General features: G+C 40.4%; 1 protein-coding gene across 1 annotated transcript in view; it reads left to right on the top strand.

Annotated features, from left to right (window-relative positions):
• Nucleotides 1-15631, top strand: part of POU6F2 (POU class 6 homeobox 2) — a 760637-nt gene that overhangs the window by 225903 nt on the left and 519103 nt on the right. The window lies entirely within an intron of this gene.

The following is a 15631-nucleotide window of genomic DNA, read 5'->3' as shown; positions in this document are numbered from 1 at the left end:
CAGTATTACAAGACACTCCTTCCGATACTAGGCCCTCATATGGTCACACTATTGAACGCAGTTGGCTCTGACACAAATTTTACCAGAGATACCTTGAGAACCCACATCTCAGTAATCCACAAGGAAGGGAAAGACCCCACATCCTGTGGTAGTTACAAACCCATATCACTCCTGAATGTGGACTTTAAGTTGTTTACTAAGATCTTGGCTACTCAACTAGCACAATACCTCCAGAAACGAATTCATCTTAATCAGGTCGGCTTCATCCCCTCCAGAGAAGCAAGAGACAATATGACCAAAGTACTGAATCTCTTACATATTGCAAAATCCATAAACACCCCATGTGTCTTCTTAGGCACCGACGCCGAAAAGGCATTCAACCGGGTGAATTGGACATTCATGTTCTCAGTGCTTCGGCATATTGGCCTGGGGGAGATGATGCTTGGTCGGATAGCCAAGATCTACTCCAACCCGACTGCCCAAGTGAAAGTGAACAGAGTTCTCTCTGACCCCTTTCCAATAAAGAATAGAACGAGGCAGGGATGTTTTTTATCCCCTCTTCTATTTGCCCTTTCCTTAAAACCATTTTATCCACAATCAGATCGAGCCCAGATATACTGGGTTTATCGATCAGTGTCGCCCAGCATAAAATCTCCGCCTATGCCGATGACCTGCTCTTTTCATTAACAAACCCGGCGATATCGCTGCCAAACCTCCTTAGGGAATTTGATATCTACGGAGCACTCTCCAACTTAAAAATAGATTTTTCCAAATCGGAAGCAATGGGAATAGCATTAATGCTGCATACCCTCTCAATGATACAATCCAACTTCTGTTTCAAATGGACGACGTCCATATTGAAATACCTGGGCACATACATCCCATCTGACCTTTCCCATATATATGAACACAACTCCCCACCATTGCTGACTAAGACTCGGATGTATTTAGATAAATGGCATAAAGGCCCGCACTCAAGCTTTGGGAGGTACAACCTGTTAAAAATTAGCATTTTACCAAAATACCTATACCTTTTCCAAGTCCTACCTGTTAGGATACACCCTTCTGTTTTTAAACAGGTCCAAGCTCTATTCACCCGCTTTGTCTGGGAGCACAAAAAACCCTGCACCCCCGCAGTCAATTATCCCTCCCAAAACAATTTGGTGGCCTAGCATTACCTGATATTCGTAGGTACTACCAAGCAACCCACCTTGGCAGGGTCATCGATTGGTGATGCCACTCAGAGTCAAAACTCTGGGTACAGATAGAACAGAGTCAAACAATTATCCCCCTGAAAAGTGCACTATCGTGCCGCTACTCCCTTCCCCAAGAACTAAAATCTCACCCACTGATAGGAAACACACTGCGACAATGTTCCCAGGCCACTTTAACTTCTCTAATGACAAAGATATCACCACTGACTCCGGTCTCACTCACAGAATTCAAAACACTATGATACTCCAAATGTGAACACGCCTCCAGGTTTGTAGTCAAGGGAAGGTGGCTTACCATACCGGAGTTAATGGACCCTTCAAATCCCTTTCAACTCACGTTCTGGAATGCAGCGCAAGTACATTACTTCCTCCATTCGGTCCCCAACCCCCAGAACTTCACCCGTCAGTGACCACTTTCGACGAATATTGCTCCAGAGCCGACTCATTACCCCAAGTCCTCTCTAAAACATATGCACTTCTGAACACCTCTCCGGAACAACCACAACTACCTTGCTTAGCAAAATGGGAAACTGACCTCCACCGTATATTCACTGCATCCCAAAAACAAAGTATGATCATATTCTCCCTTAAATCATCACTGTGCACTAAAATACAAGAAACTAATTTCAAAATACTAGCAAGATGGTACCCAATGCCCAGTCGATTACATATCATCTTCTCTGACACATCAGATCTTTGCTGGCGATGCCAGAGAGGGAACTATTACACATTTTTTTGGCCTAAACTGATGGATTTCTGGATGGCTGTCTGCACTCCCAAAAATTCATGGACTTCCAGATCCCTAATGACCCGGCATTCTTTCTGCTACATGTATCAACTTTTCCCACTAGAATCTATAAAAAGTCCATCCTACGCCATTTGCTAAACACTGCTAAATCCTGCATCCCTTTGCTCTAGAAACAACAATATCCGCCGACCACTTTGACTTGGCTAAAGAAAGTAGAGGATATAAATAAGATGGAGGACTTAATCCTGACAGCACAAAACAGGCACAAGACCTACACAAAAACCTGGAGTCTCTGCAATATGTTCATATTCTCGGGTGAGGGGAAAGCCCTCTTTGAGAGCCTCTAAATAACACCAAGTAACTAAATGACTCTCCTGACCTGAGCCATAGCTGGATCTAACTCCCTAACTTTTTTTTCTAACCTTTTTTTAATAATTTTGAAATATTTATAGGTTCTGCTTCCTATTTTTCTCTGCAAAAAAAGTAAATGGCATTGGTTTTAAAAAAAGGAAAAAAGTTTTAATACAGGCATATAAGTACATACAATAAAATTATATTGATTAAATTGACTGATCGGTTAGCTCCTGACAACACAGCTGAGGACACAAGTACAATGATCATTTCATCGATAGAGCTATTCACAATAATATTACAAGGCATAAATCTGGAAAAAATGTATAGAAAAACCTTCTCATTCCTTTACCTGTGTTATAAAGTTCATAAATGGTAGTTTCTGTTCATTTCAAATAGACAGTCAAAATCAGGAGATTAAAACAATGCAGATTTATTTTAAACCAAACTGTATAGATGAAATTAAAACACGCTAGATGTTAAAATGCTTCTTTTTTAAACCTTCCATAAAATGTGATCTTAAATTGTCATGTCCGTAGCGATGATGATTTTCAATTACTAGAAATGTATTGATAGCTTACACAGCCAGTGTACAGGTTTTTTTATGTTTATATGTCTAAATCCAATGAGTAGTATTTGACTTTTGGTGTTTCTATGGGTCAGCTCTCTCTGAAGTCCATGTCTGATACACTTGAGAGCATTTTCTATAGATTTGTCTTGGCAATTTTTTTTTTTGATGTACTGTAGGCTGTTAGGTCTTTCCTCAACCCTCCAAAATGACTCCAGTTTAGGACCAACATGCAGAATGTGGTAGCACATGTGCATAGACGGTACACACACATACTGGGTACAATTTAGACAGGAGGCAATTAACCTATCAATGTGTCTTTGGATTGTGGGGTACTGGAGTAGAGCGTGGAGTTTGCATGTTTTCTTAGTGTTTTTGTGGAGGGAACCCACAAAAACACAAAGAAAACATGCAAACGCCACACAGATAGAGCCCTTCCTGGGAACAATAATGTATAGTATACATGTAAAAATGTATCCACTGAGTTTAATTGTAAGAAACAAGAGTGAAAAAAAATTACCTTGCGTTCTTAGAACCCTTAGCCCTTAGCTGAACCAGAAGAAGACCTGTGACTATATCGTCCATGCTTGGTTTTCTAGGAACTCAGAACTGAACAGAAGAACCATTTCCAGTTTAATTTTTGTAAATAGCTATCCCAGCCTATTCTTTGGAACTGTTACCTGGACTCACTGTTGCATGGTCCAGCCTCTTTCAATTTGAATGTTGATCTGTGTCACTCAAAACACTTTCTGTGAAACCAGGACATCATGGACACATCCAAATGAAAAAAAAAAAGGATGATGGCTGCACTGCCATAGACAATGCAATTAGGTTTATTCAGCAAATGAATAAGAGCAAAAAACACACACAATGGTGTACAGGTAGGGGCAAGCAAGGTGACGGGTTTAACATGACAGGTATGCTTTGTCAGAACCATCAATGGACACATTCCCTGGGGGGGGGGGGGTGTAATCACACTAACCTGGGCTCACAGAAGAATGCTGCAAATTCTGCACTCAAGTTGACAAAAAGCATGGGTTAAACAGTTATATGGCACATGGCATGCTCCTTTGCACTCTCATAATGCAGTGTTCAGTGCCTGAGTGACCAATCACCAGACTTAAGATCTGTCACAAGGTGGATGAGAATGAATAGCTATGATCATATTATAATTTTTAACCGCTTCCCGACCAACCACCACAGTTATACTGCAGCAGGTTGGCTCCCCTGCACGAGCCGTCATAGCTATATGTCGGCTCGTGGCATCAGGATAGCAGGCGCAATAGGATAGGTGCGGATGCTCATGGCCGACGGTCACAATGACTGCCAGGCCATGAGCGATCGTGACCAGGAGACACAGAACAGGGATGAGTGTGTGTATACACACACTTCCCTGTTCTGTACTGACAGGAGTGACAGATCGTGTGTTCCTATTAGCTAGGAACCACGATCCGTCACTTCCTCTAGTCAGTCCCCCCCTTCAGTTAGAATCACCTCCCAGGGAACACAGTTAACCCCTAGATCGGCCCCTAGTGTTAACCCCTTCACTGCCAGTGACATTTTTACAGTAATCAATGCATTTTTATAGCATTGATTGCTGTATTAATGCCAATGGTCTCAAGAATGTGTCAGAATTGTCCGATGTATCCCATAATGTCACAGTCATGATAAAAATCACAGATCGCCACCATTACTAGTAAAAAAAATAATAATAATAAAAATGCTATAAATCTATCCCCTATTTTGTAGACCCTATAACTTTTGCGCAAACCAATCAATGTATGCTTATTGCGATTTTTTTTACCAAAAATATGTAGAAGAATACATATCGGCCTAAGCCGATATGTAAAATTATGAAAAGTAAAATACTTTTTAAAAAAAAATGGGGATATTTACTATAGCAAAAAGTACAAAATATTGTGTTTTTTTTCAAAATTGTTTATAGCGCAAAAAATAAAAACTGCTGAGGCGATCAAATACCACCAAAAGAAAGCTCTATTTCTGGGAACAAAGGACGTCAATTTTGTTTGGGTGCAACGTCGGATGACCGCGCAATTGTCAGTTAAAGCAACGCAGTGCCGAATTGCAAAAAATGCTCTGGTCAGGGAGGGGGTAAACTCTTCCGGGGCTGAAGTGGTTAAGTGATTTTATGACAAGGAAATACTTGTAAATTACAGTGGAGTCTAGCTGTGTGACTTCTTTATATCAATGCTAAAGAAATAAAATGCTTATTTTAGTCGAACGTTGGTGTACTCCTGGAGAGGCTTTCATTTGTAGTTTTATGAATGTTTCAGACTTATGCCCTGTACACGGTCGAATTTTCCGACGGAAAATGTGTGATAGGACCTTGTTGTAAGAAATTCCGACCGTGTGTGGGCTCCATTACACATTTTCCATCAGAATTTCTGACACACAACATTTGAGAGCTTGCTATAAAATTTTCTGACAACAAAATCTGTTGTTGGCAATTCCGATCGTGTGTACACAAATCCGACGCACAAAGTGCCACGCATGCTCAGAATAAATTAAGAGACGAAAGCTATTGGCTACTGCCCCGTTTATAGTCCCGACATACGTGTTTTACGTCACCGCGTTCAGAATGATCTGAAAAAATCCTAGGATTTTGTTGTCGGAATGTCCGATCGGTGTCCAACCGTGTGTCGGGGCATAAGTCTTATTAAGGAATAGATATTTGCGAAATAAAAAAAGATTTAAGAGAAAGGAACTGCTATGCTTTCATCTATGTTAGGATATTTAACGCTATCATAGATTTAATTGTACATGTAAATGTCAATACTGGCAGTATCATTGCGTTTTTCTTCTATCTTCAGGCCTTTTTTTTCTTGTTGCATACTCACCTATCTTGGTGCAAAACTAGAAAATACAGAATAAAAATGGAAAGAAAATATGTATGCATTTTTCATCTGCTTCCCACTGACTACAATGTTGAAAATATGGAATCCAGCATAAACAGAACTGCAACATGATGTATTTTTAAAGTGGAAAAGGAAATGGAAAGAAAATATGATACAAATGTTCATGTGTACAAAAACAGGCCAGAACTGTCCTTCTTGCCTTTAGAAAGAAAAAAAGGATTAACATATTAGAAATAGAAATATAGAAATAAGTGTTTGTGCTGCTGCAGTGAGCTGCCAAACTCTTGCATACAACAATTTGGATGCAGGGTGTAGTGATATTTGTTTTTTGATGGTTTGGATTGAGTGCAAAATGGTTTGAATTCCTGTTAGGGTTTTACTGCTGTCTATGTCCCCACTTTGTCGATTAACCCTCTCTATTTGTCCTGGTGATCAATATCAGTGGGACAGAAAGTTTTGGGAAATCCAAACTTTTGCAGCTGCCACTAGAACAAAAGGTGAGCTAAAATATTCTTACAGGGATGCCTCTTTCTATCATTAAGTAGGGAATTTCCCTCACTTTGGAGAGATATTCTTACTTCCTGTTGCATCTTCAGGACAGGAGTTGAAGGGAAATCTCCCCAATAGGATGAAAGTGTTACTAAACCCAGGACCCTGCAATCACTATATCTGGTCTCCCGCAGTACACAGAAAATGGAAATGCAATTATTTTTAGTAAATACAATCTGCTAAATACCTTTTCTCATCAGCAGTATATAGCAGTCTTGTGACTTCTATCAGTGTCTGGCCAAGGAGGATTAATCCTTTACGTTCCACAGTAAGAATGCTTTACTGCACATACAGACTGATTTTACTGTTGTGGGTTTAGTAACACTTTAAGTCAGCAAAATTAAAATTGGCAGGAATTTCAACCTTGCTCTACTCTATCCAAAACGTAAAAAAAAAAATGTTTTGGTTATATATATACACTTTAAATGTTTCAGTACTGTTAGTTGAGAAAATGAGAAAAAAAAGGACATGAAACACACTTCTTGATAAGGGATAATTAACAACGGTGTCCTTTTCACATTGTTCTTAAGGGGGCATACGATGTAAAACTTGTTTTTTTTTGCCGGCTGCTTCACATTATTGTTTTTATTGCTGGAAGTAATCCAGTCAGGAACAATACAGCATGAGGTTCATGCTGATATCAAAGGTGACTGTACATATCCTTTAAGTAAGTCAGATCACTATGTGACTTTACATGACCTCCGCTGTGTGCATTCACTTGCATTCCATTGCGGTCACTAAGTAGAAGTCAGAGCAGCAGGAGAAAAGGAGTACTACTAATACGAACATTTTACAGTATGTACATGTAAGAAATATCTGCATATGTCAAGCTAACAACACTGTGGATTTCTCTATTCTGCTCCATTATCTCCTGTCATATGTATCCAATGTACACGTTGGGGGTCACTATAAATATTATACTTGGTAGATTGGTAGCTTTTCCTCTAGCTCTACAAGACATTAATAAGTGCAATTTAATTCAAAGCATATAAATAGACTTGTTTGTACATTTTTGGTATGGTCGTTATCTAAAAAAGAAAAAAACAAAATATATGTATACAATAGATGTATTGTAAAACGTAATACAATTAGTAAATCCCCGTTGGCTAAATTACTTTTTTTTTTCAACAATACATTTTTATTGAGTTTCAAGAGGATAATCATATACAAACAGTACATAAGAGAAGACAATGAGTAGCTGTTATGAAGAAATAGAAAATTAACTATAAGGACAATAAAGGCACAATTGATTTCAGCAGGTCATGAGCATCAGATTATCCTGTACAAATAACAAATAAAGGTAACGAAAAGAATACCAAGGAGGTTTATGCTATATTGCTGTGTTGTATAAGACAGAGCTAGGTAACAATTGCAGAACAATAACTAATGCTGTTCCCTAATTATGGCTTGTTGATAGGGACATACTCCCAATATTTCTAATGCCGCGTCAAATTTAGTTAAGGCTTTGGTCCTAACAGCAAGTGATCTTTCAACTAAATAACTTTTCATATATTTCAGTAGTTACAATAGTTCATGTAAAATGTAACTTGTTTTGTACCTCATATATTTCTAATATGTACTCTAATGAGGCCCCAAACTGCTTTACAGCTCCTAAAGTTGTATAAGTTGTACTAAGTTTTGTTATATTTTTAGCAATAACTCTCGGTGGAGCTGCTGGTTTAAAGCGGGCTTGTTACCTTCACCCTTGACACCTCTGTTTCACCGGCACCGGGTCTAGGATCCCGTTGAGTTTACCTCTGGATGATGTAGACACCAACACTTGAGTAGATTTTTCAATACTTTAATGAATAAATAATAAAGGAAGTAGCAGGAAAGAGGCAGAAGGAAAGTTGCAGGGAAGCTCAAATACCTTTCCATAGTATTCCTTAGAACATTCTCTGGAATTGAACACTTGCGGTTGAATGGTTGAATGCGTTACCCCTTGTGGGACCCAATCTTTGCCCGCCTGGATAGGCCTCTCTCACTTGCCTAGCAGCCAGTACGCAGCACGAAAAAAAGTCTCTGCCACAGACTTGTTTGGATTAAAACCCGTACGATCCTCTGCCACAGGATGTATTGGTTTGCAATGAATGTCAGACACAGTACTTGAACCTTTAAGCCAACCCGGCAGTACTATGCAGTAAGATTACTTCAGGATACGTCCTCCAACCGAGTCACCAGGCCCCTCTCCAGACCAGCACTCTGCATGATCCTTCCATGATGGGTCCTCCCCTGGGATCTTCTCGGTTGTCCAGCTTCTTCACTCAGGATAGACAGCTCAGGACCGTTCCTCTGCTGCTGTGGTAGGCCCCAGACAGACATCTGGGCTCACCCACATGCCACAGCGACGTGGGCCTCCAGAACGGAGGACCACGAGGTGGTACTCTTAACGCATACCTGTCGGCCAGGAGGGCCAGCAGGTGGCTGAAAAACGAACTCCTAAACATGGCGTCTGTCCCATAAATACCCTCTCCCAGAATGCAACTCGGAGGACCACCTCCACCGAGTTGTCTCCGGGACAGAGGAGCACTCATACGCTTCAACACGTTGCTTTTCCAACACCAGCCGATAGTGACAACGACACCCACCGGCACAGTGTGGAACCACATGCAACCCAGCCAAGCTGGAACAGAGGCAAATCTAACTTCCTCTAACAAGTAACCCACAAGATTAACCTATCAGCGGTAGATTAAAAAGCTACCAACGCTACATATTATTATTATTATTATATAACTCTTTTGTACTTTTTTTAAATTCGGTAGATGTGGTATTCTGTATATCTAATGCAGTACCTGTCACTGCTGCCCTCTGTTTTGTATGAGTTTGGCATGCCTGCTCTGTGTTCCTTTAGGGTAGATAGATAGACAGATAGACAATTATAGAAGGTTATTGTTTAATCACTAACTAGTAAAGTCATAATCATTTCAAAGAAAAAACAATATTTCCAGCGGAAAACAAAGCTATGACAATGTCTACATGTGAACATTGTCTACAAATTATGTTTAGTCGGCACATCATGACAGCCTGCATTCTGGCATAATCTGTAGGAATAAATAATATGACAAATGAAGGTTGATGCCTATTTTATGTTGTATAATGGAGTTAAAAGTAATGACAGGACAATAACATAATAGAATCCAGTGAAGCTTTCACTCTGCTTTACTTTAAGTGGAACAAAAATCTCACAAATGGGAGCACAATAAAATAATGATTTGTAAAAAGGATAAAGGCATAATAAGTCTTTTAGTGACATAACACTCTATAAATGCACTTAAATTAATAGCATCTTCTTTTTACCAGTAGATAGTTTTCAATTACTTATAATGCTTCAGATGAAAAGGAAAAAAAAACGGTAAGCATGATGTGATGTGATAGAAGGACTAAAAGCTAAGCTGTAACAATTTGCTCTGGTATTTATGTGAAGTGAAAGGTTTAGACTATTATGTATTTTCATTATCATTTAATCCTGTTATATTCAGAGGGTCTCACTGCCACTTTTATGTGCTGTGTAGTGTTTATACCTTTCAATACCACAATGATGAAGGAAAAGGTTGGTGACCTAAACCTTGCCAAACAATACATTTCAATATAGGAACCTTTTTCTATTGTATCTGATACAATCAATACAAAAAGCTTGCACTTAATAAAAGTGAAGACTTTGCCAAAATCAACTCAGAAAGTATTTTGGGGTAGTTATCAGGGACAAAGAACAAAAATGGAATTACAATAAGGGCTAATTCACACATAAAAATGCCTGTACCGCAAGGACACACAAAAAACAATTGTTTCCTGTGTGTCCCATTCACACTGCAATGGAGCTCAGAGCTGAGTTGCAGCATGCTTTGATAATATGCAGACATATGGCATTTTATGGTGGCATGCTGTACAGAATTGCATGACACTGTACAGCAGTACAGCTCATCGTGCTGCTATACAGTGACATGAAGGTAATGTGCTTTTGTACACTTGAAATAAAGTTTGTACAAATACAAAAAAAAAAAAAGTGTGTGATGCGCTGAATCGCAAACCACGCTGTCCCCCTATCACAGTTGGAACAGAAAGCTTCCGGAGAGTTGTCTGGTCCTGTGTGAATACAGCCTAATAAAAGCTTAATAAAAGATGAATAACAAACTGATAACACTTTTTTTTAGAGTGGTCCCACTATTAAAAAAATTTAAATAAAATAAAAATAAAAAAACATGTTATATGTAGCACTACCCCTAGGGAGCTGCTGGAACTGAAACTCACAACGCACCAGTAATGTTAAAAGGGCTTTATAGGAGAGAATGAAAGCCCTGCTGAAAAAAAATGTATTAGGACCTGTGTGGCAATACAGTAACAAACCCAGTAATAATTTGAGAAACAAATACAATTATAACTGAATTTAGGGATCAGCAATATGGCCCATGGCCCATGGAGCACTCTCTTTCACTATCAAGTGTACATTTGATCCAAAGGAAGAATAAGAAGGTCCTGGGTGTCAAACAGCCAGTAACAAGATCAGTATCAAACAGATGGCCAGAAGGCCTTTCACGACTAATGTTGTTAAAGGGTTCATAGGTTAGTGGTCCTTTCCACAAAGACTAGGCAAGATGTCATTATGAATACAGGGTTTCCCTCTCAGACCTGAATCTGCCACCCAGAAAGGTGTTCTGGGGGTCTCTCCTCTCTACAGCACAGCACAGCTCCATAGCTTAACACAACTCTTTATCTTCCAGTGTGAGCTCTCCTCTACCTCCCAGGTCTGGTGGATAGTGTTAAATTCCAGCCACCAAATGTGGCAAATCTGAGTTTTCTTTTCTGGATCCCCTGCTTCCCCCTTTTGTACTGTCCAGTCACAGCAGTGGAGAGAATCAAACTGTCAGGTTTCTGCAGCAAGGAGACCAGACATGTAGCTACACATATAAATTGTGACCAAACAAACAAATATATATCCTTAAAAGTGAGATTTATTAACAGTGAACACAGCAACAAGCAAACACAGAAAACAGTGAACATAAACAACCCCAGCAAACAGAACCAAACCCCACTGAACTAAATCACTAAAGAACTAACCTACTGACTAAGTACAACTATATACAAGGTACTGACAAGGGTACAGGGGATGCAGGTATACAAGGTAGTGAAGGACAAACTGGGTACTACGCAGGGAGCTGGAGAAAGGCAGATGAGGGCAGGAGCAAGGCAGAGGGGTGCAGGCTGGATCAGGCTATGAATTAGGAATTCTGGCAACAAGGAAGTGAACAGAATAGTGACGCAAAGGCAGGAGTAGCCTTAAGTAGCCACTTAATGGCTGAATGCAAGTGTGGCTGATTATTACAGCCTGCTGGCTTCTGGTAAACACCTGTTGGTGGACACTGGTACTGCAGAAAACAGCCCAGAGCAGCACAGTGCCACCAGCAGGTGAACTCAATCCTAACACAAACTATTCTACAGCCTCTAGAGTGCCTAGGCATGCAACTCTCACCCCTTAAAGGGTCACTGCCCACGGATACACACATACACTAGTAGCGCATTTTCAGAATTTGCAAATTACCTTATTTTTTTTAGTAAAAAAAATGCCTCTTCCTGATCATAAAAGAACTTCATCGGGCTACAGCCAAAGCAAAGGTGACAAGGTGCATTGTGAGTTTTTGACATCATTAGAGACTAGACTATAGTTTTTAGTCAGATATTTTAAGGTAATTTGCCTATTCACATTTATATATTGCATTATATTGCATCATATATTGCATGTGGTAATGTGTTTCCTAGCTTTATAGCATAGTTCCACCCAAAAATGGAACTTCCACTTTAAGTGATGGTGACCCCCCGATGTGCCACATTCGGCATGTCATTTTTTTGAGGGGCAGTGGATACTCAGTTTTTATGGGCACCCAGTTCCCACTTCTTCTCTGGGCTCCGTGGCGCCGGGAGGAAGTTCACCTCTCCCCCATCCCTCCCTTCAATGGTCTGGGACATGTCACAGGTCCCAGAAGATTGCCTGACCATTCACAGCACGCAGTGCGGCTCACTCACTTTTTGTAGCTGCTGACTTTTAATTGGGTGGAACTCCGCTTTAAGGCAGTCTATTCATTTTCAATGGGACGGCAATGCACCTAAACACAAAGCATCACAATGTGCCACACTAATAGTATCATTCAAAAACAACCTACTTTACCACATCGTACCACAGTTTGCATGTAATTGTCAATTGCGGGAATGCACATTAAAATTAGCCTTTATATTGCGTAACTTTAATGGATGAATGAACTTTTATAAGACCTTACATTTAGCTGATTTTTAAAAAGACTACAGGTCTTCTTTAACCACACACCAGTTTCTGATCTTGTTAGTTAAATTTTTTTTATTGACAATTGCTTAAATGGCTATACTTTGCTTATCAATAATTACCTTCTTTAAAATCAATCACATTCTTCTATTAAGCTGTGAAGCTGAGTTCTATATGATTTACCAACCCATTATATTAGCATATCAGAGGTCTTGGGTCTGCTTGTGTGGCACACAATGTAACAAGGGATCCACACTAATTGGATTATTTTGTAAAATAGTGTAAAGCTGGGTACACAGGGGCCGAATGTTGGGAGACAATGGCCGGTTTAAAAAAAAATTGTCTGACCGTGTGTATGATGGTCTGTCTGACAGAAGCGAGCAGAAGTTGGCTTCTGTCAGACGAGCATTCTGGAATCCAGCATCTGACCGACTCCCAAGCAGCGTGCTCAGCCAATGGCAGAGAGCCCTGATTGGAGTGTTCTGGTGGGGGGCCATCCCTCTGTCAGAACACAACAGCTCAGCGGGGAAGATCGCTGAACTAACCTTAGATAGTTAGTACAGCGGCTTCCGACGGGAGCTGACAGTTTCTTTTTGTTCGACCCAGCGGTGTACCTGGCTTTAAGCTAATCAACTGACCACTTGTTCAACCACTCTGTTGGATTTTAACCAATTGATCACTGCCATAAGCTATAGAGTGCAGCTCAGATCTGTGTATTCTGTGTGGGAAAATGTCTAGCGGGTTGAATTAAAAAAGAACTGACTAATGTATGGGCAGCTTAAAACACCAAGAGGTAAACAAAGTGTACTTATCTATAGCAGCAATTCAGATTTTAGATTATTGCACTCAGCACTCCTACAGTATGGCTGCTGATTGATTACTGTTGATTATTAGACTTTTCCAGTTCTTTTTAAATGAGCCTGAATGTATGATCTTTGGTTATTATAGTTTAATTTAATTTAATTAGATATTATTAGTGGTATGGCATCACTTCTTTGGAATGGACAAAAAGCTGATTATAGGTGAAATCACTTGTGTGAATTGCATAGAAAATCAAAACAGCAAATAGGCTAATCACTACATATTGTTTATTTTCTCAAATATATGCATGCAGAATTGTTTGATCTGCAGCATATCGTACAATTCCTGATTCATAATGGCTTGGATTCACACATTTTTAAATACTCTACAGATCAAATAGATAAACATGGAAATATTCAGGACAACAAAAAAGTGATTCATCAATGTTTTTTCCTTGTTCAATCTTCCCAAATAATACACTTTACATTTAGAAGAAATGAAACAAATTAAAACAAAGTATGCAAGAATTCCAAAGAGTAAAGCCCCACACTATTAGACTTTCTGTAGATTTTTGTCTTCAGATTTACCAAAACCATGTAGTGCAAGGGCCTGCCTGATTGCATACAAATTTAAACTCTTAAAGTTTGACCTCATATTATGTGGCTTTGGTAAATCAGAAGTCAAAAATCTGCAGAAAATCTAATAGTGTGTATGGGGTCTATGTGTAATGAAGTACGGCTAACCTCAAGCTTGTGGTCTGTTACAGAGGTTGTCCCATATGTTTTGTGACAAGAGTTTTCAATTTTCTCCCAGATGTGTGTATGTTAAATTCCTTGGCAAAAAGGCTAAATTCCAAGAATACAGTATAATGAAGATATCATTGGGTAGGGAAATACCTGATTTCAATTATGTTTTAAATCAATCTTGTGGACCCATTAACTTTGATCAACAGTATATAGTTAATATCAAGAATCTTCAGAGGTTGGAAAAATGGCTGACTGTATGTTCTGCTCAGGAAATTCCTGGTATCTTTAGCAGCATTGATATTTTATTGGGATAAATTCAATGTGTTTATTGGTGGTTACTGAGTGGTGAAAGGACAGAAATGGGTGTTATTTAGAGAAACATTTCGAGAGAGACACACTGGGGTTGATTTACTAAAACTGAAGAGTGAAAAATCTAGTGCAGCTCTGTATAGAAACCAATCAGCTTCAGCTTTTTGTCAAAGCTTAATTGAACAAGTTGAAGTTAGAAGCTGAATGGCTACCATGCACAGTTGCACCAGATTTTGCACTCTCCAGTTTTAGTAAATAAACCCCACATAGTTACCCATTATTGCTTCACATTCTGTAAACCTCAGTGCCTGACTGAACAAAGTAATGGGAACACTTTAACCACTTCCCGCCTGGCCCATAGCAGATGACGGCCAGGCGGTGGTTCAGTTATCCTGACTGGGCGTCATGTAAAGTCCAGCAGGATAAAATGCCGCTGCGCACCTGTGGGGGCGCGCATCACGGCAGTTGGTGGTGCGGTGTGTCAGTCTGACACACTGCTACTTCGATCTTGGTAAAGAGCCTCCGGTGGAGGTTCTTTACCACGTGATCAGCCGTGTGCAATCATGGCTGATCACGATGTCAATAGGAAGAGCCGTTGATCGGCTTTTCCTCACTCGCGTCTGATAGACGTGAGTAGAGGAGAGCCGATCGGTGGCTCTCCTGACAGGGGGGGTCTGTGCTGATTGTTTGACCACACTGATTGATGACCACACTGGACCACCAGAGATTGCCACTAGGACCACCAGGGAAGGGGGCAACACGTGGATGTGCCCATTCAGTGCCCAATCTGTGCCAATCAGTGCCCACAAATGGGCACTGATTGGCACCATTATATTGCAGTGATGCCCAGCAATACCACCCTTAGGGGCATCAGTGCCACCAATCAGTGTCATCAGTGCCACCCATCAGTGTCCATCGGTGCCACCTGTCAGTGCCCATCAGTGCCCACCTATCAATGCCCATCAGTGCCCATCCGTGCCACCTATCAGTGCCACCCATAAGTACCCATCAGTGCCACCCATAAGTACCCATCAATGCCACCTATGCGTGCCCATCAGTGCCGCCTATGAGTGCCCATCGGTGCCATCTATGAGTGCCCATCAGTGCCGCATACCAGTGCCACCTATCAGTGCCCATCAGTGTGGCCCATCAGTGCCCATCATCAGTGCCCTTCAGTGCCACCTCATCAGTGCCACCT

Source organism: Aquarana catesbeiana, linkage group LG05, assembly GCF_042186555.1.
Source record: "Aquarana catesbeiana isolate 2022-GZ linkage group LG05, ASM4218655v1, whole genome shotgun sequence".
Taxonomy (NCBI): Eukaryota; Metazoa; Chordata; class Amphibia; order Anura; family Ranidae; genus Aquarana; species Aquarana catesbeiana.
This window is presented reverse-complemented; position numbering and strand designations above follow the sequence as displayed.